At 46.7% G+C, this 21,242-nt stretch overlaps 1 long non-coding RNA gene across 2 annotated transcripts; it reads left to right on the top strand.

Moving 5' to 3' along the window:
• Positions 1-4,225: 4,225 nt before the first annotated feature.
• Positions 4,226-20,924, top strand: LOC145538501 (uncharacterized). Of its 2 annotated transcripts, XR_014076949.1 has the most exons (5): positions 4,226-4,318; positions 5,459-5,611; positions 6,143-6,302; positions 11,596-12,148; positions 17,038-20,924. It is a non-coding gene; the product is annotated as an uncharacterized LOC145538501 (long non-coding RNA). The 2 variants fall into 2 exon arrangements; XR_014076950.1 differs by lacking the exon at positions 17,038-20,924 and having other exon boundaries at positions 4,245-4,318; positions 6,143-6,291; positions 11,596-12,981.
• The last annotated feature ends 318 nt before the right edge of the window (positions 20,925-21,242 follow it).

The following is a 21,242-nucleotide window of genomic DNA, read 5'->3' as shown; positions in this document are numbered from 1 at the left end:
GGGCCAATGAGAGCCTGGTTTGGGATTGTTGCTGGCGCTGTTGAGAAAGATGTGTTTTGCCTTTTGGAACTGCTAGTGGGAGCTGCTGCCTGAGAGTGAAGCCAACACAAAAGAAAGTAGACAAAAGGTAAATTCAGCTCACACTGCAACTTGGATGTATTAACATTGTAATTTCTCTAGTTTACTCATAATCAATCTGGCCTTCCACAGGTTAGTAAGGATTAAAATGAGTTTAAATCTTGGTACAATCCAATGATTTCAAAATCCTCTTTGAGAACACGCTCAGTTTATCAGATGGCCTTTCCCATCTCCTCCACCGATAAAGATGATGGTGTCTGGCCAATATTCATCTGTACACTGTGACTGAAATTTTTGATAAAAATACTGAAATATACTTGGAGTTGTTGGTTAGCAAGTGCTACCTTGAGTTCCCTAAGCACCTCCCTTTGCCCCCCTCCCTGGGACTTCTCCCTAAGCTTCCCACAATCCACCAATGAAGACGTTAATCTTGGACACAGCAGGGCACTCCATTAAGACTGGTCAGGGCCTGAGCCTGATTTTTAAATGCTTTGGTCATCATCCCTGCAAGATGTATATGGTAGTGGTAGAAGTGGGGATTGTGTTTCTGTGTCTCTCCTCAGTGTTAAGAGACAAGGAACCCATGGCCTTGCACCCACTGTTGGGCATAGATGCACCATGTCTGGCCATGTCAGGACAAGTCCACGTTTTGCCTGGACTGGATGTGCTGCCAGCCTCTGATGTGAAGTCTGTGGATGGCAAGTTTGTGGTCCACCCTCAGCTTCCCCGATGGCTCAGTGGATAAAGAATCAGCCTACAATGCAGGAGACACAGAAGACATGGGTTCGATCCCTTAATCGGGAAGATTCCCTGGAGTAGGAAATGGCAATCCACTCCAGCATTCTTGCCTGGGAAATCCCATGGACAGAGGAGCCTGGTGGTCTACAGTCCAAGGGGTTGCAAAGAGTTGGACACAATTGAGTGATAAGAACAGACTCAAGTCTGAGGAAGTGCTCCCCGGCTAACGTGGCCTCTTCTCTGCTCTTCTAGGTGCTTCTGACTCCCTATCAGTCCTAGTCCCAGGGTTCCACCTGCAGCCAGGACCGCTGAGTTGCCTTATCACAGTGATCGTCCTGGAAAGCTGGACACAGGTTTGCTGCTACATCCAGGTAGGTTCAAAGCTACATGGGGACCTAGCATAGCTTAAAAAGTCCTTTGTGGGCCTCCGTTTATCTGACCAACACCAGACTACCCAGGCTATCCCTCTCATAATTCTGCAAATGGCAGGGGATAAGGTCCTCCCATGTTTGCAGGGCTAGTTGTTACTCTCCTAACCCAGTTGCTCCTCTCTCGCCTCTGGTCTTGTTCTGCTGCTTGTGTCCTTCCACAATCCCCCTTTCTCCCTCTGTCTGGACCTCCCATACATAAAACCCAAAGTTTAGTCTACCAAATCCAGTCCTTCATCTGCTAAAGAGGAAGGTTATAGGATGTAGGGGTTATTTTTCTCAAGGTAAGAGCTTGACTTACATGGCTATAGTCTTGCTACAAACTCTGTTTTTGAATGTCAGAAGCTAAGTGTTTTCTTTTTCTTTGCATACCTCCTGGAAAGACTCTCCATCCCCTCTCCCACCAGCAGATAAATGCCTTGAGTAGACTAAATTCATATGCTCCGAAAGGCAAAAGAGAAAAGCACACTGATAACTTCAAAATAATCCCTATTCCTTCTGACATCTTTCAAGTCCCCAAACCTAACCATGCCTAAAGCCAGTAGATGCAGTTTAGCAAACCAATAGGTTCCATTTTGGGTTTAGCTGGTTCGAGCTGGGTTTCAGTCACCTGCTACCTGGAGACCTGACTGACATGGGAATAACAGCATCTATCTCACAGGATTTGTGTGGCATTTGGCACAACTCTACGTGCAAACGGGGCTGGTAATGTGCATTTGATGGTCAGGTGGCTGCCATGGCTAGATCCTGACACGGATGAACCTTGCTTTGCAGAACTCCTGAGTCTGTTTCTAAACCTTCCCAATGCATTGCTTCTTCTCACATGGTAGAAGAAAAGAACCAAGGGAGAGAAATCCTTCCTTTGGTTCATCTGGGATCAGAATCCCCTCTCCTCTCATTTGCCCCTATGGAGGCTCTACTGAGATCCCATCCTAGTCCTGCCTGTTAACCCTTCCTGCTTCTCCTTACCCTTTAAGCACGTCTCAGCTTCTCGCAATAGAAAGGCAATGACAAAAACTCACGTCCAGCTGTAACTTCCCCTTCCCTGCCAGTCAGCTCTCCTGCAGCAGTGGGCTGTACCCACTCCCCCTGCTGCTCCTCTGGCCTGCCTCCATCGACTTCTAAGCCCCTGGGACTCGGTTTCTGCTCTCACGTTCCCACTGAAACTGGAGTCACAGAGTCAGTAATAACTTCCTCATTGTTGAGCTCAGCAGGCACATTCCAGGGCGGGTGCCCTGGACCTCTCCGTGTCATTTGCCACTCCCTACTACCTCCTCACCCTGAACAGTCTCCTCATTTGCACTGTTTGATGCCGCTTTTTGTTTCTTTTAGTTTTCTTCCCACTTCTCTGCTGCCTCCTCAAGATCCCTATTTGGTCTTTGGAAGCTGGTGTGTGTCAGGGTCTCATCCCCCCTATGATCTTCTCAGCCTGTCTGCTCCGAGTCATCTCAGCCCCACCGCAGCTTCAGGGACCACCTCTCTGTCGACCCTTCCCCAGTGGGCATCTTCAGGCTTCTCTCCCATGCTTGGCACCCATATTCCTAACTGCCTCCTGAAGTCTTCCATGGAAGTTCCACAGGCACATTAAAAATATATATTCAAAACACACCATCTTTCTTAAATGGTACCACTATCCATGAAGCTGCACAAAGAAACTGGAAGTCTTGAATTCCCATTTTCCTTTCCCCTTTCCCTGCTTACTGAGGCAGACCCCTGTACCTGGCAGTATATAAAAGGTCCTCAAAGCAGCATGTGAATGGATAAATGAACTTTGGGGACACAGAAAACCAGGGCTCTAACTTGAATCTAAAATTTGATGCCATGTTACCTTTCACGGTTTTTCACTGCTGCTTCCTTAATAGGAGGGACCATCATTGTATCAGATGGTCTTCAACTCTGGTCATCTGTGACTCCAGATGACTCCAATCTAATACCTTAGGTGCTTAACCACTATTCCTTCTTATCCACTTAACTCCATTGCTGCTTCTTGTGCCCTGTCTGCCTAAGAAAAACATAAACTGCACCACCTCACAGAACATATTTCACCCTGATAAGAGGTCCCAATGTATCTCTGCAGCCACCATGAGTCACAATGAAAGTTGGGCAGGGAGGAAGGGAAGAGGGAGGGGGGAGGACAGGGCAGCAGGAGGAAAGATAACCAGAGGCCATTTCCTCCTTTCCCTGTCTTGCCAGGTCACGTAACGCTGTGCGAGTCTCCCCAAGTGCCGTGCTTGGGAAAGTACCTTCCCTCTGGTGCAGCCAACTTCTGTCTGGAAATGAGAACTGTGATTGTCTCAGGAACACCTGTGAGCCTAGCACTTTTGACTTCTCAAAACATTGCATGAGTATTTGTTTGAGTGACTTACAAGTGCAGGCTATATGCTAAGCAATGTGCACCTTATCTCATTTAAGCCCTGTGACTTTAGCAGGTAGGTCTTTTTTTTTTTTTTAAATCTGTTTTGCAGACGAGAAAACTAGGGCTTAAAGAGGTTAACTGCTTCACCAGGCCATCCAGCTAGCAAAGCAGCAAATCAAACCCAGGACTGTGTCACTCTATGCCCAAGTCTCCGATGGCCACGGTTTCGCTGCTTCTGATGTATTTGTGGTTATCTTTCATACCATACATACATTTAGGACATAGTAAATCCAGGCGCTAGATAAATGCTCAGTGAACGAGTGCCTAAACCATGACAATAAGAGCTGGATCTGGTCTCAGCTTGCAGAATTCACAAGTGCAGCGTAAGGCGGTTCCCAACACTTCCCTGGACCTCAGTTTTCTCATCTGTAAAATGGAGGCAAGAAGCAAACGCCCTTCAAAGGACCTTTAGCCTTCTGTGACTCTTTTCCAACAGTGCCGTGTCCCCAACACGTTGCCGGGAATCTGGACGGACAGCGGGACCAAAGGGCCTGGGTTCTCTGCAGGGGCCCCTTCGCCCCCACCGCTGACGCATGCGCCCTGGCGCCGAGCCCGCGAGAGCCTCGGCCCTCCGCGCATGCGCTAGCCTAGGTGGCCGGACCGCAGGCATCCGGGGCAAAGTGACTCCCTCCCCGGCTCGGGGGAATCAGTGCCCCAGGTAGGGATGGGGTGATCCTGCCAGGAATGAGCCGGGGCCCACTGGGGAGGCGCCTGCCCTCGTTAGCAAAGGCCACAGCCTCCCCAAGACCCCTGGAAAGCTGTTCCCCTGCGGGAGAGCGTGTTCCCGCCTCCGCGCCCGCGCGCTGGACGTGCCAGGCAGCACAGAGAGGCCGTTCTTTCCCAGCACAGATGGAAACGCTCCCTGGCACTGCGGTCCGGGCGTGGAGGAGGGGAGGGCCCCGCCGACTCGGAAAGCCGGGGAGGATTTTCCTCTCAGAAAACCATACTGCTGATTAAAATAAAACCGTCTGAGGTCACCGAGGACATTTATCCAACTAGGCGTGGGGAATGGGAGGTGTGAGGCATCACCTGATAGTCTAAGCTCCTAAAGGGCAGCAGGCACCGCAGGGAGGCCCACTCTTCACTGCTGCTTGGGGATGGATAACAGACCCTGGACAGCTATTTTTATACTGGATGAAACATGGAGAGGGAGAGGGTGTGTGTGAGTGTGTTTGTGTGTGTGTGTGTTGTGGGGGGAGGTGGGAGCCATAGGGGAGAGGACTTAGGGAGAGAACACTGTGTGTGTGTGTTGGGGGGGGAGGTGGGAGCCATAGGGGAGAGGACATAGGGGAGAGGACTTAGGGAGAGAACACGTGTGTGTGCGTGTGTGTGTGTGTGTGTGTGTGTGTTGGGGAGGAGGGAGTCATAGGGGAGAGGACTTAGGGAGAGAACACGTGTGTGTGTGTGTGTGTGTGTTGGGGAGGGGGGAGTCATAGGGGAGAGGACTTAAGGAGAGAACACTGTGTGTGTGTGTGTGTGTGTGTGTGTGTGTTGGGGAGGGGGGAGTCATAGGGAGAGGATTTAGGGAGAGAACAGGGAGCAGCCTCTTCCCTACTCACCCTGTGGTCTTACTCCTCTTCCCACTGCAGATTCTAACTCCCCAGAATTAACTCCCCAAGAGGTTCAGTTCAGTTCAGTCGCTCAGTCGTGTCCGACTCTTTGCGACCCCATGAATTGCAGCACGCCAGGCCTCTGTCCATCACCAACTCCCGGAGTTTACCCAAACCCATGTTCATCGAGTCGGTGATGCCATCCAACCATCTCATCCTCTGTCGTCCCCTTCTCCTCCTGCCCCCAGTCCTACCCAGCATTAGGGTCTTTTCCAATGAGTCAACCCTTCGCATGAGGTGGCCAAAGTATTGGAGTTTCAGCTTCAACATCAGACCTTCCAATGAACACCCAGGATGGATCTCCTTTAGGATGGATTGATTGGATCTCCTTGCAGTCCAAGGTACTGTCAAGAATCTTCTCCAACACCACAGTTCAAAAGCATGAATTCTGCAGCGCTCAGCTTTCTTCACCGTCCAACTCTCACATCCATACATGACCACTGGAAAAACCATAGCCTTGACTAGACGTACTTTTGTTGGCAAAGTAATGTCTCTGCTTTTAAATATGCTATCTAGGTTGGCCATAACCTTCCTTCCAAGGAGTAAGCGTCTTTTAATTTCATGGCTGCAGTCACCATCAGCAGTGATTTTGGAGCCCCCAAAAATAAAGTCTGACACTGTTTCCACTGTTTCCCCATCTATTTCCCATGAAGTGATGGGACCAGGAGGTTAGGCATTATTTATTACTTTGAAATCAGAAAAGGAAAAAGGATGCTAATCAAAAAATTTCCTAAATGGTGAAAATAAATGAGAATCTCAATGTTCTGAATTTGCCCCTGTCGGTCCCCTCAGCCTTCTCTCTCTCCTTGTTGGCCATCTTTTGAATGTCTAGGTCCGGGGTTATGGATCTGAGTTTCCCTTTCCCCACTCAGGGATCATAGCATGGCCTCTAGGAGGTTGGGGTCAGTGATCTGGAGAAGACAAAGAAGAGCAGCCCTTCCACCAGGAGTCCATTCAGGTTGTCACTGCTTGGTGTATGACTCTGTCCTGAAAGGCCTGCTTCTTAGAAAGGGAAGCCGAGGTAAGGCCGAGGTAAGTTCTGGGAAGGCAGAAAGATGTCTACAAAGGGTGGTTGCTTTGAATGGTGGGCTGACCTGAGGCAGGCAGAGACTGTGTCTGTGCTGCTTCTGTCAGAATAAATGCTGTGGTGAACTCACCACTCCCAGGAGACGTGCTGTGGGAGACAGCCACAAGCTGCGTGGGGAACAACTGCTGACACCAGTTCATGTCAGACCACTCAGTTTACTTTGGTTCCACTGAGCTTCATTTTCTCCCCAAGCCCTAAGAAATCTGGAAAAAGAGACGTTGAATATAATGTCAAAATTTAAACAAGGCATGAAATAACCCCTAACATTAAAATGAGATTGTAAAGGGTCACCATCTTAAGGGTTTGCTTAGTGGACCTTTCAGAAGTTTTTGTTTGAGAATTATGGAGACAAAAAAACAAAAACAAAAACACCTTCCCCAAGGAGGAAAGTTTACCTGGAGCTCTTTATTTCACTGGTCACTTCTAAGATTCACCAGATCATGATAAGGATAAAGGGTGGAGATAGGTGGGGGGTGTGGGGGGAGATTGATCGTGCTTCAGCTGTGACTAATGTCTGCAACAATGAGAAGAAAGGAATCTTTGCCTTCTGTGAAGGGAAGTTGGCGAAGCATCCAACCCTGCAGGACAACAGCCTCCTAGGTTCCAGCACAGCTGGGCTCTTAGACATTCATCCACTTCTTCCAAAGGAAGCTCAAAGAAGATGGTGTTTTAGCCCTGGTGGTCCAGTGGTTAAGACTTCACCTTCCAATGCAGGGGGTACAGGTTCAATTCCTGATCGGGGAGCTAAGATCCCACATGCCTTGCGGCCATAAAACAGAAGCAGTATTGTAACAAACTCAATAAAGACCTTAAAAATGGTCCACATAAAAAATTCTTTAAAAAAGAAGGTGGTGTTTTATTAAGGAGATAATACAGTTCGGGAGCTCTTTCATGGCAGAAAACCCCCCAAACACCCACAGTATCTGTGTGCCAGGTCCTTTTTAGCCAAGGTTAACAGGAGATCCCCCAAATGATCATTATTATTATTTGTTTGTATGTGTGTTTATTCTGGTTTGCTTTTAAAAACATGGTAGATTTCTATATACAAATGGATGAAGATTGTGAGAGCTTTCAGATCACCAAAAAAAAGTGGGAGCAGAACCATCCATATCCATTCCAGCAGACAGTACACTAGTCCTTTCTCTTCTGTCCCTGATAGATTTAGTGATGGTGCCACACGGTCTATTCAAGTGTGATCCTCCCTTTCAGTCTCTTTCCTGGACTGTCACTATGTGTCCATAGCAGCTTAACCCAGGTCTGAAAAATCAGAAGATCAGGCTCCTGAAGAGATTAGGTTTCACAAGAGATTAGTATCAATAATATGCCTTTGTGGGTATCCTATCAGCTATCACATTTATTTTTAAGAAATCTAAAATATCCGAGTTCACAATTCAGTGTCCTTTTCCTGTGATATACTACAGGAGAAAGGGTTCCGGAAGTGGCAAATTAATTTGTATCTAATTTCGGCAAAATAATTGCAGACTGCTTCCAACTTGAATGAGCAGTGAGGTATAGCTCCCAGTAGTTACTTATTTTAGAAGTACTCCCTCAGGATGAATGCTAGCTATTTTCAGTTGCGTGTGGGAAAACCAAGGGCACTGCCAAGCTGTGGCGAGTTGGCATCGTGCATATGAGCTGTCAACCTCAATGCTTGGTTCCACTCAGATTCATTTCTAATTTCCAGTTGGCGTGTAACCTTTTTCTTTATTCAATTTGGGGTCCTGATCACTTCCTTTTTCTGCCTCCCTACCTTCCCACCTATCTCTACCCACACAGGCAGCTTTTGGCGGAATCCATCTAATAATAACAGTGTGAATGCCAAGTGGGTTGTATAAAATCCTTAGGGAGAGATGTGAAATGAAGCACATTGTTCTTCAGGGCTCCTGAGGACCAGAGTGTACCCATCGACAAAAACAAACTAATATGCAGTGAAATTATACGCCTTTCTCTATAATTAATGTAGAATGAGATAATGCTGTGATCGTGCCTGAAACAGCTATGGTGTGTGTCGTGGGCAGCCTCTAAAACAGCCCAGTGATCACCACCTACTAGTATTCATTCCCTGTGTGAACTGCCTTCTCATGTGGGCTGGACCTAGTGACCCTCTAAACAAACAGAAGATGACAAAAGTGATGAGATTAGGTTACAAAAGATGTCTTCCCCCCTTCTCTTTCTCCTCCCCACTAGCCCCTTCCCTCTCTTCTCTCTCTCTCTCCTTCTATCTCTTTGCCAACTGCCCATGTTGGGAGCTTCCCTGTGGAGAGGCCCATGTGTTAAGGAACTGATGTCTCCAGCCAGGAGACAGTGAGGACCTGAGGCTGACCAACAGCCATGTGAGTGAGCCTGGAGGATCAGCCTCCCTTGTGGAACTTTGAGATGATTGCAGCCCTGGCTGACACCTTGACTGCAGCCTGTGAGCCCCTGAGCGAGAGGATCACTAAGCTATGCCCAGATTCCTGGCCCACAGAAACCGTGAGATAATATGTGTTTATTGTTTTATGCACCTAAGTTTTGGAGTAATTTGTTATAAAATAGAAACATTAGTATTAATACTAATATTCCCTTAAGCAGGTAGTTAGGAGCTTTCAGTGACCCCATCACAGGTCTGTCTCCAATCTCACCTCCAGCTACAGCCCCTACCATCACCTCTGGGCCTGCTTTTTGGCCACATCTTACTCTTAGGTATTTTTGTGTCTTTATATGAGTTGTTTTTTCTGCCTGAAATAACCTGTCTCCTGTTCTCCATCTAAATTCCTGCTCATCCCTTGACATTTGGCTCAGATATGTCTTCTGGAAAACCTTCCTAGCCCTTCCAGGCAGAGCGCCTGTCCCCGTCCTCCACCTGTGCTGTGGCACCCACGCGGTGTGGTCCTGATTGGCAGACCTGCTAGGCAGCAGCTCCTGGAGGGCAGGAGGTGTTTATTCATCTTCCAGTTCCTGGTACCTAGCACAGCACAGTGATAAAGCACCATTCCTGGAACAGATCAATGGCTGTTTTGCAGAAGCAAGGGTCTTAGGTAGAGGAGGACATGTGGTAGCTAGTTCCACTGCCAGCTAATGCAGAAATCCTACATAGCATTCTCTAAGCATGCGGTAGAAGAATATTTTAATTGGACAGTACATGAATGTTAAGTACTCAATCAGCAGATCCAATGCTGTAGCAGCATCCAGTGTTGTAAAGCTCTCTTGGTCTGCTATCAACCCCTCAGCCCTTCAGTTAAGGTCATGGGAGTTGACAGTCCTGTAATCTGAGTTGTTGTCATTTCAACCCATGACCTTTGATATGTTCCAGGCATCACAGACCTTCCTTCCCTTCATTTTTAGAGGAGGCCAGACAGAAACCATGAAGGCATCTTTAGGGACAAATCTGGAAGAAGGGCAAGTTGTATTTTTATCTTAGATGGCAATCTAGCCCATGAAGAGAGGGCTCATTGCAGGGGAGGTTGTTGGAAGATGGTGTAGGTATGGAGTACATTGTAAGCCTAGCTACTTTAGATCTTCCCCCTTTCTCTCCTCCATGGCTCTTCTCCTAGTCTTGAATTTACCTGTAACAGCTTCTTCACTGGTCTCATGACATCCACTTGTGACCCTTTCCAAAATGCTCTTCTTTCCAAGCTCTTGTAGCCAGAGCAATCTTTCTAAAATGCACATTTGACCCCGTTGCCTGTCCACTTAAACACTTAAACACTTCAGAGGCTCCCTGTGCATGGCTCCGAGTCCAGCCTTGTCCTACATCCTGTACCCATCCCTCTCTGTGTTCTTTTCACACTCACGTCTTTCACGACCTTGAAGGCACAAGTACCATCCCACCACAGAGAGGCACGGACCCTCTTGCCCTAGTTAATCCTATTCCTTCAGATTTCATGTCACTCACCAATTCCTCAGAGATTTCCCCGACATCCCTTATTAAATCAAACCTCTGATTACTTACACAATAGAAAAGGAGATGATCTTGATCAAATAACCACACATTGCAATGTTGTGTTAATTTGTGTGATTATTTGATCAAGGTCATCTCCTTTTCTATCCTGTAAATTCCATGAGGGCAGGGACCGTGTCTATTTTTGCTGACATTGTGTTCATGGTACCCAGTATGACCCAGCAAAGAGTGGGCATTCAGTCAGTATTTGTTGACCTGAAATGAATGAATTTTGGGTGCTATTAAGGATACGTGGAAGAAAAACAGAAATGCAGGAAGTATGAGGATTTAATGGAACCCAAAGCTAGGGCATAGAAGGATAACTTGAATGTACCAGTTTCTTTAGACTAATACAAAATTTGCAGAAGTGTACAACATTTATAGCTACGTGTAACTTCCCTTAGCCCAGGCCACAACCGCCTCAGGGAAAAGGAAGGATTTGGGGTCAGTTCCCGGAGGTCTTCGGTTCTGCCTTCTTACCTCTTCCACTCATGCAGCCACACCAGCTCCGCCTCCCTGGGGACTCGTGCCAGCTCTCCTTTGCAGGGAGGTGGGGAGGGCTGTGCTGGGGCCAGAAATACCACGGGAGGCCCTTTCTCAGGAGCTCCACATGTTTGTGTCACTGCAACCCCGGCGCAGACCTGGCACGGTCCGCGGCCGACATGCACCTCCACCCTTCTCCGCTGGGGGCGCAATGGCGCCTCCCTCTGCACCTGCAGATGCTTCTGCGCCCCCCTCCCCTCCCCTCGCAGGGAGGCGGATTTGTCCCCCCACCCCCTCCTCTCCCGTAGTTGATTCCTATTCTTCCTCGACTGTCATCTCTCTCAGCAGTTTTGTAGCAGGCAAGTCATTTCCTCTTATTTGTTCATGAATCTTAAATGGAGGGGTCTAGGGCCTGCCGGTTTCATTTCTCAGTCTGTTTCTTCCAGGGCCTGACAGGACTGGAATGTTTCAGTAAATGTTTCATCTCACAAACATTTACTGCATCAGAGAGAGAGAAAGAGAAAGAGAGAGAGATGAGCACATGGGGCCCTTGTCCCAGGAACATGTCTTCTTCCAGAGTTCTTTACAGGTACCTTCACCTCTGGATGAGGTATTCAGTTGTCAGGCCCTGGCTGAGAATCCATCCTTGCTCCACTAGTTTTTGCCAGGAGCCAGGAATTCAGAAGAATGTTAATCTGTTTTTCTTCCAGCTTTTCTTACACAGATGACAATATTATTACTCTCAGCTTTTACAGTGCAAGTCTGTACACAGATCACAGGGTCCAAGAGGGCTCCTGAGTCATTTGAGATAATTACCTTTTCTTTTTTCTTTCTAGGTCTTCCCTTTCTGTGAATCAGCAGTGTGGAAAACCCAGGCCTCAGAAAAATTAAGGGAGGCTTGAAGTGAGCAAAGCAGAGCAGAGTGTTGGCAGGAGCTGAGGGCTGCCACAGAGGGAAAATCAAGCAATGCGTCATCTAAGAGAACTCGTGGTGATGTCTGCCTCCTCTCAGCAGCATCCACACCGGCTGGGACAGTCAGATCACTGTGACTTGGGCAGAGATGAAAACACGCAGCACAGCCAGGGTATTATAGGGGTGTGTGGTGTCAGGACGGCCTGTGCCAGCCTCATTTACTTTTCTGAGTCATTTGAACAAAGCAGTTGTTGGGCTAACCTCGCTGTGACGAGAATCCACAACAAATCCAAAAGCCTCTGCCCCCACCGCCTTCGGTCCCGCAGCACAGCGGAGTCGTCTTTTCAGTGGCGTGAGCCTCATCACATGGCGATTGATTGATGAACTGTCCCTTCTCTCGCCCAGAGCTCCTCCAGGCAGGAACCTTGGCCCAGTTTCTTCTATGTCTCAGAGGCCTGGCACTGGGCTCAGCATCTAGTAGGTATCTGACAAATAAATGAATGGGTATAGGGACATATGGGAGACATAAGAGGCTCCTACAGTGGGAATGAGTTCAGTAGCACCATTCTGTGTTAGTTCTCTGCAGTTTGCAGGACCCAAAGGAGGAGTAATTTGTCCTCTCTAGAAGAAGCATGTCTCATGTGGGGGTTGCACAAGGGAAGGTCCTGGCCAGCTGGGTATCAAGGTGGGCAGAGGTAGAGGACAATGGGGGAAATGACACAGGAAATGATGGTGTTCGTCCTAGGGACATTTCATAGTACCCCACGCAGAGCCCCGATTCTCCAGTAAATTGACGGAGGGTCTGGCGGAGGCCAGAGCTCGGCTTGGGGAGGCCCGCTTTCAGGGAGCCATTCCTCAGCCCCAACAAAGACCCTCAGGCGGACTCCCACGCTTTCCCACAATCGACCACTAGGGGGCAGGCGGAGGCAGGAGAAAAGGTGAGACGGCAGTCTGTAGGCTCTTGGGTTGGGCTCATCAGGCAGCGGTGCACCCAGGCTCACATCCAACAACACCCTGGGCTGTGTGTATTACTCAGACAACAGGGCCGGGCCTCTCTTCCTGCCTGTCGTTGTCTCTGTGATTCTATATGGTATGACCTGCGACATGAGTTACCATGAGACCATGGTAACCAAAGTACACAGCTCGGTGTAAAGGTAGATAAACAGGAAAAAAACGAATCCCTAGTTTTCTAATTTTACTCACCATTTGTGTTTTTTCTATCCCTGCCTCATGTATTCTTTATTGTCCTGAACAATCAAGATGTACCTGAATTCCAGGACTTTTAAAAATGAAAAGATAAATGAGGAAAATATGCCCTGGTCTCCTGTCATCTAGCCTTGAAGATAGTGACTCATTTCCTCATGTGCAAATTATCACTTCCTCTGGATATCCCGTCCAACACTCCTCTTGTGTACCAACATACCATCTCAAGGGAAAATTATGTTCTTGATAATTCCCACATGCCATGAAAAGTAATTTCCTGCTAAGAAACTGCTGGTGATGGGAATTCTTAATTGGTTTAAATTTTTCCTAATCCTTGAGGATTGAATATAAAAAATACAACTGCCCTCTTGTACAAATTATCCTTCTATACATATTATTCGGCCCATAGACCTGTGACTCAAATAAACTAGATTGAACATAAAGGAATAAACAGTTTACCAGGCCAGATCACAGAAATGAAAGTCCTTGTGTAGAAGTGAGCATTGCTTCATACAAAATCAGAGTGTTTGAAAGCTGTTTTCCTGCCTGCTGAGAATGTCCGATTAGAACCCCATCAATGCTTGATAACATTAACAGAAAACTTTGCTTTAATGAAGTTGACTTTTTAATGAATTGCATCTTTAATTGGAATGAAAACAAACCAACCATATTACATGAGCCATTGGAAAATGGTAGTCATCCTAAAAGAAACCATTTTCTAGTGGAATCAGAATTCTTATGCAAACCTTTTCAGGCTGCAGACGTCTTTGAATGCTACCCTTGATTTCATTCCAACAGCAATCACAGCTGAGAAATATAAAGTATGATGTCAAGTTACTTTAATGGTTTGCAAAATTCTCAAGAATTTTCTAAAAATATGCATTTTCAATGATACCATAGAGTAGTTGGTCTAAAATTGACTTTCAATCAAAAACATAAACAAACAGGCCCGGGTATATTTGGACACAGATGTTGCTGGAGGTTCCAGATTCCATTGTTTAAAGGTATTCCATAAATACGACAAAAACTGTGGAGAAGACATCCATCTGATTGGGTATTCAGGTTTACAAAGGGAAGTAATTACAGGGCCAGAGACTGGGTGTCAGCCCTCATTCATCTAAATTCTCTTTCTCACATCAACCTAGCCTGACCTTGATTTTTTTAGATGCAAGTAAGGGACATCAATGTAATTCGAATAAACCAGTCTTTTAAATTCCCTGAGGAGTCTGGAATCAGAAATGACAGACTTGATGGACATAAGCTTGAAGGAGTAACCAACTCTTAAGTAATTATGGTGGTTTTAAAAACAGTATCTTCCTTTCTTACTGAGTTAAATTTTCATTTTTCTCTCGAGGGAACGTTTATTTGTCTGATTCTTTGGAAAATACCCAAATGCTGGTTTCTACCGCTCTGCTCTCCTCCCTGACATCCCCACCAGGCCCTCGCTGCCTCTGCGGTGGCCTCTGTGGTCCGTGGCCATCTCTGCTGCTAAGTGACCCCCAACCTTCCTCGCCTTTCTCTGAGGGCAGGGGCCTCTCTTCTCTTCCTGACAAAGCACTTTCAGTCAACTCTTGGATTTCTTCATGGTTGATTAAACTGTCTGTGTTTATTCAGGACCCTTCTCCTCTTTCTGTGTCCGGCTGCTGACCTTTCTGTGGGTTCACTGTAGAGGAGAAAGCTCCCAGGGCAGTCCATCTGCCTGCTTGTTTGCAGCTCTGGTAAAGATTTGGTCCTGGAAAATGTTTAGGCCATTGAAATATCAGTACGTCTTCAAAGCATGTGACTTTTCACCTGGGCAGTTTTCTGAGTTGCTATTACTGTGTGAGATTGGAGGCACATAAACATGAGATGCCCTGTGAGTCAGAGCTGCTAGCATCTCCCTTGAACCTCACCAATGTTGATGGTTCTTGCCACTAGGCTCCATGGGACATCACAGGGTTGTGTTTCTTAATAAGAGCAGCTGTGGCCTTAACTGAGGCTTCCCAGCTGGCTCAGTGGTAAAAAAAAAAAAATCCACCTGTCAATGCAGGAGACGCAGGAGACCCAGGTTCTGTCTTGGCGTTGGGAAGATACCTTGGAGAAGGGAATGGCTACCCACTCCAGTATTCTTATCTGGAAAATTCCATGGACAGAGGAGCCTGGCAGGCTACAGTCCGTGGGTAGCAAACAGTCAGACATGACTGAGAATGAGCGCAAGAAAACATGATGGTCTTAATTGCTTGGAAATGGGAAGGAGAGAGAAACTGAAGCACAAAGCCTTGTTGAGTGACCAAAAGACAAGCCAGAACAAATACCTTAAGTCAGAAATTCTTTACAGAAATTCTTGTCAGCCTGATAACTAATCCTCAGCCTGTGTCCCTGGTCTGGGGCTCGCGGACAAGTTCAGCTTCCCCCAGAGGCACCCAGGCTCTGGGCCCAGGTCAAATGCAAGTTCCACCACATGCAGGCATTACTCTCTTCTCCAAACACTATACCATCTGGGCCGGTACCTCTCAAAGTGACATTGTAAAATTTTGCGTATTTGTGTATGAATCTTAGGGGCATGGAGACCATGCCTTCTGCCTCTTTGCCTGTCTGGAAGCATGCAGTGCATGCTTTCGTCAAAGTGTAGATAAATGGAGGTGCCGATGGACGCTCCCCAAAGGCCTTCTCTTTCGTTCCTTCAGTGCCCCCTGCTCACTCAACTAGCTCTACCCTCCCTCACCATTCTTAGAATAGACTCAGCTCCTAGCCTGCACAATTGGCATGACCCGATTTTTCTCTTTCTTCATTTGTTCATCTCACCTTTTTATGTCTAGTCTTTACTCTCCAGCTCCTTCTGTAAACTCTTGGAGGCCAGAGGTTTCATGGGACTCTCTTCACCAATCACTCAATTGTAACACAGTGAGAGGCTGGCTGCTTAACGGAGTTCAGGAGATGATGCTTATGATGAGAGCAGTGGCTCACTAGGGCTGACTGCTGGTCCTATTCCAAGTGTTTGATGGCCCAGGATTTGCTGTGTACTCTCGGTCACCATCGAGCTCTCTCTCGTTATGAATCCCTCATGTACACTGTTGGGTTTAGTGGCATGTGAGTTGGTGAGAGACCAGGAGCATCATCCTCTGAAGGCAGGGTTTCTCAGCAGTGGCTCTTTGACATTATGGGATAATTCTTTGTTGGAGGTGGGGGTGCTGTGGTGTGTGTTGTAGGATGTTTGACAACATTCCTTATCTCTCCCTCACTGAATGCTGGTAGCATTCCCCAGATGCAGCAATTAAAACTGTCTCCAGACATTGTCATATGTCCCTGTTAGTTGGGGATGGGGTTGGTGGCAAACCTGCTGCTTAGGGGCTACTGCTTAAGGGATAAAACTGAAAGAAAGAAAGAATGGTCATAACCAGAGTTGCTTCCTTTCTCCAGGGATTTATTTTTATTTTTATTTATTTTGGCTTTTTAGAAAAAATGTAACCAGCGTGGTGGTGTCTTGGCCTAGTCAATTTTGGGGAGAGTCTCCCAAAATGTATTTAAATTATACAGTACTTCACCTCTTTGCCCCCTTTTCCCCCTTAGAGGCCATTTTTCTCCCCATCATTATCACTGGGTTGGGCTCTGCTTTCTGTGGCTTGATCCCATCTTGTTTTAGGAATCTCACTGGCTTTCAGCAAACTCTGAGGGGCACATGATGAACCACTCAAGGAGGCGGCTGGCTGGAGGTGCTGGGCAGGGCTGCCTGCCATGCTCAGCCTGGACATGGCCCTTGTGAGGACATTGTGCTTGGGGATCTGCTCCTCCCCTTTGGGGAAAAACCAGGTTTTTATCTCTTCCCTGGGAGTGAACAGGCCATCAGAGCAATAATTCATACGAAACAAACACACCAGAAACTAGGCTATAAACCAGACTGCAAGCATATTGCTCTAAAATGCTTATCTCCTCAGAGCTCTCCTCAGGGTTTGAGCTCTGAATGTGGGCAGCATTAATGTGGTGGACCATCCAGAGTGCATGCAGGGCCCCAGGCCCTGGCCAGGTGCCTGGCCCCTTCTTCTGTCTGTCTCAGCTGCCAAGGGATGACCCTTGTGGGCTGGCAGGTGAGGGGGCGGGGGGAGGCTGGTGTCTGGGAGGACAGTGAGAGCGGAAAGTTGTTCACAGTCTTTAGACATCATTTACAATTTCTGCTTCACTCACAGGTCAGGTCCTGAGGCTGAGTGCCGGTTACCCCTCCCGAGCAGACACCTTTCCAGTAGACGCCCATTATCAGGATGCCTAGGAAACTGCAATAGCTGTGATGGACGTGGAATCAGAACAGAGGGACTCAGAAGATCTCATGAAGTGTTCTCTCTGGGCTGTGGGAAAGCATGATGAAATAGCCCTGCTTCTGGGGAAAACTCATCTCCCTAGAGATGGGAACAGTCCCCACTGCCCTGGGGGAGCCAACTGCTCACTGAAGGGGGCTGATGACCCCTGCAGGCCCTGGTTCTTCTGATCCCCATCACCCTCCTTCCCTTGAGGACCATCCTCCTCTGTCATCATGTGCTTTACTCAAGGGTCTGACTGCTGTGTCTGCTAACTCCGAGTCTCTCAGGAGTGACCTTTGACATTCTGTGCACAGGTTCCGGAACCCAGGCATCAGCTGGGGGTTCTCCTGAATGGAGCTGCAGCCCTGAGCAGTAACTCTGGGTCAGGCATGTTCTCCAGGCTTGTCGCTTGGTCATACCCTGTAGGATGTCTTCTCTTTGACTGTGGTCTAATTTTGATAGACATTTCTGCCAAGTGGACAGGGAATGCCTTTGTGAAGTTCATATTTCTCCTAATAGAGGGGCAGGGGAAAAACAAACACTGTGGTTCCCATGTCTTTAACCAAGGAAAGCAGAAAGTTTCCTGTTTTTCTGTGCCATCAAGGTGTCTGGGGCTGTCTTTGGAGCCCTGTACATCAGAGGCTCTCTCCAGCTTGGGCCTGGCAGGGGTGCAGCTCCACGGAGCTGGCAGAGGCCTCAGGGTGTGGAAATGCATCAGCTCAACCCACTTTCCTGTCACAAACCAAGTGAGGCAGTAAGCGAACCACACCAAGAGCCCTTTTAGCCACTTGAGTCATTCTCACCCCCATGGCTGGGCCTTTGTCAGCATCCTTTGTCACTTTAGAAAATGTTATTTCTTAGGAAATAAAAGAACAGTGTGGCCATGATTAGTGTTGCTGATAAGTTCCATTACTTGAAGCATATTTACTGCAATAGAAAAATATGAATCTGATCAGTGTGTCACAAAGCCTGGTACTACCACAACAACCATTTTCGTCCCCATGACACTTGTACCTCAAAGGCATGTTTCTTCAGAAACCCTTATGCTGGGGAAACGGGATGAACAGTGTTGTGTGATGCTGATTTCCTTTCAAAAGGAATGAGAGGAGAATGAAAAAAAGCTGGGTGGTTGCAGCAAGGCTCTCTATAACTGCCGCTTCCACTCTGGTCTGGCTCATTGGTCAGGGATCTTGAAAATACAGGGATATTCTGTATTTTCTCAGTGTGTCTAGTTCGCATGACTTCTTGTTCAGCCCCGAGTCAATATTCTTCACGCTTGTTTAGGTTAAATGTGCCTTTTCCTCCTTACAGGTGTCTCTGCTTCTCAGGGGCTTTCTCACTTGCTGTGAGCATCTTCTGTGGACACAGAAAGATGTGGGGTCCTGGCTCCCTAGACTCAACGTGCAGCAGCTTTTTGGATGGCTGACTTTACTCCCTTCTGGTGTTCCTCTCCCTAGATGTTGTTTTATCAGAGAGACAGGAGCTCAGGAGCCCTTGAGAGGTAATATGTTGTCTCCAGTTACACTATGAGCTGGTGTGAGGCTGGATATCAGACCAGACCTCCTGACTCCACGCTTTTGCCATGGTTCCCTTTGATGCTGTTTCTGGGGGCGCTCCTCAGCCCTTGTTATAAAAATTCTCTGCACATTGTCTCCCACAGGCAGTTGCAAAGGTGATGAAATAGGTGAGACTCTAGGCCCTGGATGCTCTGTACCATCTAGTAAGAAGTTCCTGCTATGGGTTCTTGCACTATCCAGAAAGCCTTTCTAACAGAAGAAACACCTGCTACTTTATTGTTTACTTTGTTCTTCTTTTTACATATTCCTTAAGAAATTTTTTTAAGCATAGTTGAAAATATTATATAAGTTACAGGTGTACAGTATAGTAATTCACAATTTTTAAAGGTTATACTCCATTTGTAATTATTATAAGATATTTCCAATATTCCCCATGTTGTACAATATATCCCTTTGCCTTAGTTTATACCCAATACTTTGTACCTCTTAATCCTCTACCCCTATATTGCCTCTTCCTCCTTCCCTCTCCCCACTGATTTGTTCTATCTGTGAGTCTGTTTCTTTTTTGTTATATTCACCAGCTTGTTGTACTGTATAGATTTCACATGTAAGTGAGTCATGCAGGATTTGTCTTTTTCTGTCTGACTTATTCCACTTAGCATAATGCCCTCCAAGCCTATCCATGTTGCTACAAATGGCAAAATTTTATTCTTTTTTATGGCTGAGTAGTATTCCATTGGGCTTCCCTGGTAGACCTGGGTTCGATCCCTGGATTGGGAAAATCCCCTGGAGGAGGGCATAGCAACCCATTCCAGTATTCTTGCCTGGAGAATCACCATGGACAGAGGAGCCTGGCAGGCTACAGTCCACGGGGTCTCACAGTGACTAAGCATAGCACAATACAGTACTCCATTGTATATATGTACCACATTTTCTTTATCCATTTATCTGTTGATGAACATTTAGGTTGCTTCCATATCTTGGCAACTATAAATAATGCTGCTATGAACATTGGGGTGCATGTATCTTTTCAAATTAGCATTTTGCTCTTTTGGATATATATCCAGGAGTGGAATTACTGGGTCACCTGGCAGTTTTATTTTTAGTTTTAAAGAAGCCTCCATACTGTTTTCCACAGTAGGTGCACCAATTTGCATTCCCATCAACAGTGTAGAATTCTTAACATGTAATTGTTAGCACAAAGTAATTATTGCCTCATAAAAAGATTATGTTTTGTTCAAAAGTGTTTTGCAATGTTCTTGACAGGGAAAGGGGACTTGGGCCTTGTAAGAAGAAACTAGTTGTAAAGTCTGAGGTCTGCTGAAGGTAACATCTGTGGGGGCCTGTCCTACAGGAACATAGCTGGGTCCATGTTAATAAGCCATTAATAAGGGAGGGATTAAATTAGTTGGTGGTGACTAATTCCAGATGCAAAGTGGCCTGAGTTACATCTTCCTGATGGAAGAAGGTGCTGGGGAGAAATCAGTTTGCGAATTTAGGCAGGTTGCCTAATTTGTGACTCAGTATTTACACAGATCAGGGTTTGAAGTAGACTTTCACAGCTGGTGCCCTCTCCAGGAAAGCTGGACCCCCCTGCAGAGAAAGCTACAGTCTCCTTCCCCAAAGCAGCCCAGCGCAGGGCTCCACACAGTGTTGCAGATAATTGCAGAGGATTCAGGTTTCCCTGTTCCTCTCACTCTTAGCACACCCAACCTCTGGTTAAGAGCTAGCACCTTCTCCCTTATTGGCCTCTTACACAAAAAAGCTAAGTGCTAGGTTAAAGAGGTGTTTGTTAATTCTTTTCTATTTAATGCTGGAGCTGACTTGGCAAAAAAATTATGTGGCTTGGAATGAATAATACTTATTGGTATAGTAGCGTTGGTGGCAGAAACTGAAAATCAAGATTTACTGAATGAAAAGACCAGTAGAGCTGGGAAACCATGGCTGGGTTTCAGGCTGTCGGTATGTGTGGTCCTGCGGCTTTGGGTCAGTGGCTGAGACTCTTTCAGCTTCGGTTGCCCTGTCTGCACCCATGCAGGTAACAATGCCTACTTCAAAGCTGCCTTGTGAGCAATTAGTGGAAAGATAGCCTCAATCTTAATGCACCATGTAAACTGCCACATGAATAGAAGGTGGTCTTAATATGGAAAATAAAGTTAGTGATGAAAATACCTAAGCATTTATATTTTTTAGAACTTTGTATTTTTAGAATTTTGAGGACTCTTTTACACTCTAATAAAAAGTATATTTCGTGAAAAAAAATAATGAGTCCTGTTCTGTCCTATATTTATATTTTTCAACAACCTCAGATAAGCAGATGATACCACTTTAATGGCAGAAAGTGAAGAGGAACTAAAGAGCCTCTTGATGAGGCTCTTGATGAGGGTGAAAGACGAGAGTGAAAAAGCTGGCTTCAAACTCAACATTCAAAAATCTAAGATCATGGCATCTGGTTCCATCACTTTATGGCAAATAGAAGGGGAAAAAAGTAGAAGTAGTGACAGTTTATTTTCTTGGGTTCCAAAATCACTGCTGGCAGAGATTATAGCCATGAAACTAAAAGATGCTTGCTCCTTGGAA

Source organism: Giraffa tippelskirchi, chromosome 2 (assembly GCF_054371585.1).
Source record: "Giraffa tippelskirchi isolate mGirTip1 chromosome 2, T2T-mGirTip1v1.2.pri, whole genome shotgun sequence".
Taxonomy (NCBI): domain Eukaryota; kingdom Metazoa; phylum Chordata; class Mammalia; order Artiodactyla; family Giraffidae; genus Giraffa; species Giraffa tippelskirchi.
The sequence above is the reverse complement of the archived record's forward strand: the minus strand, read 5'-3'. Positions and strand labels throughout refer to the sequence as shown.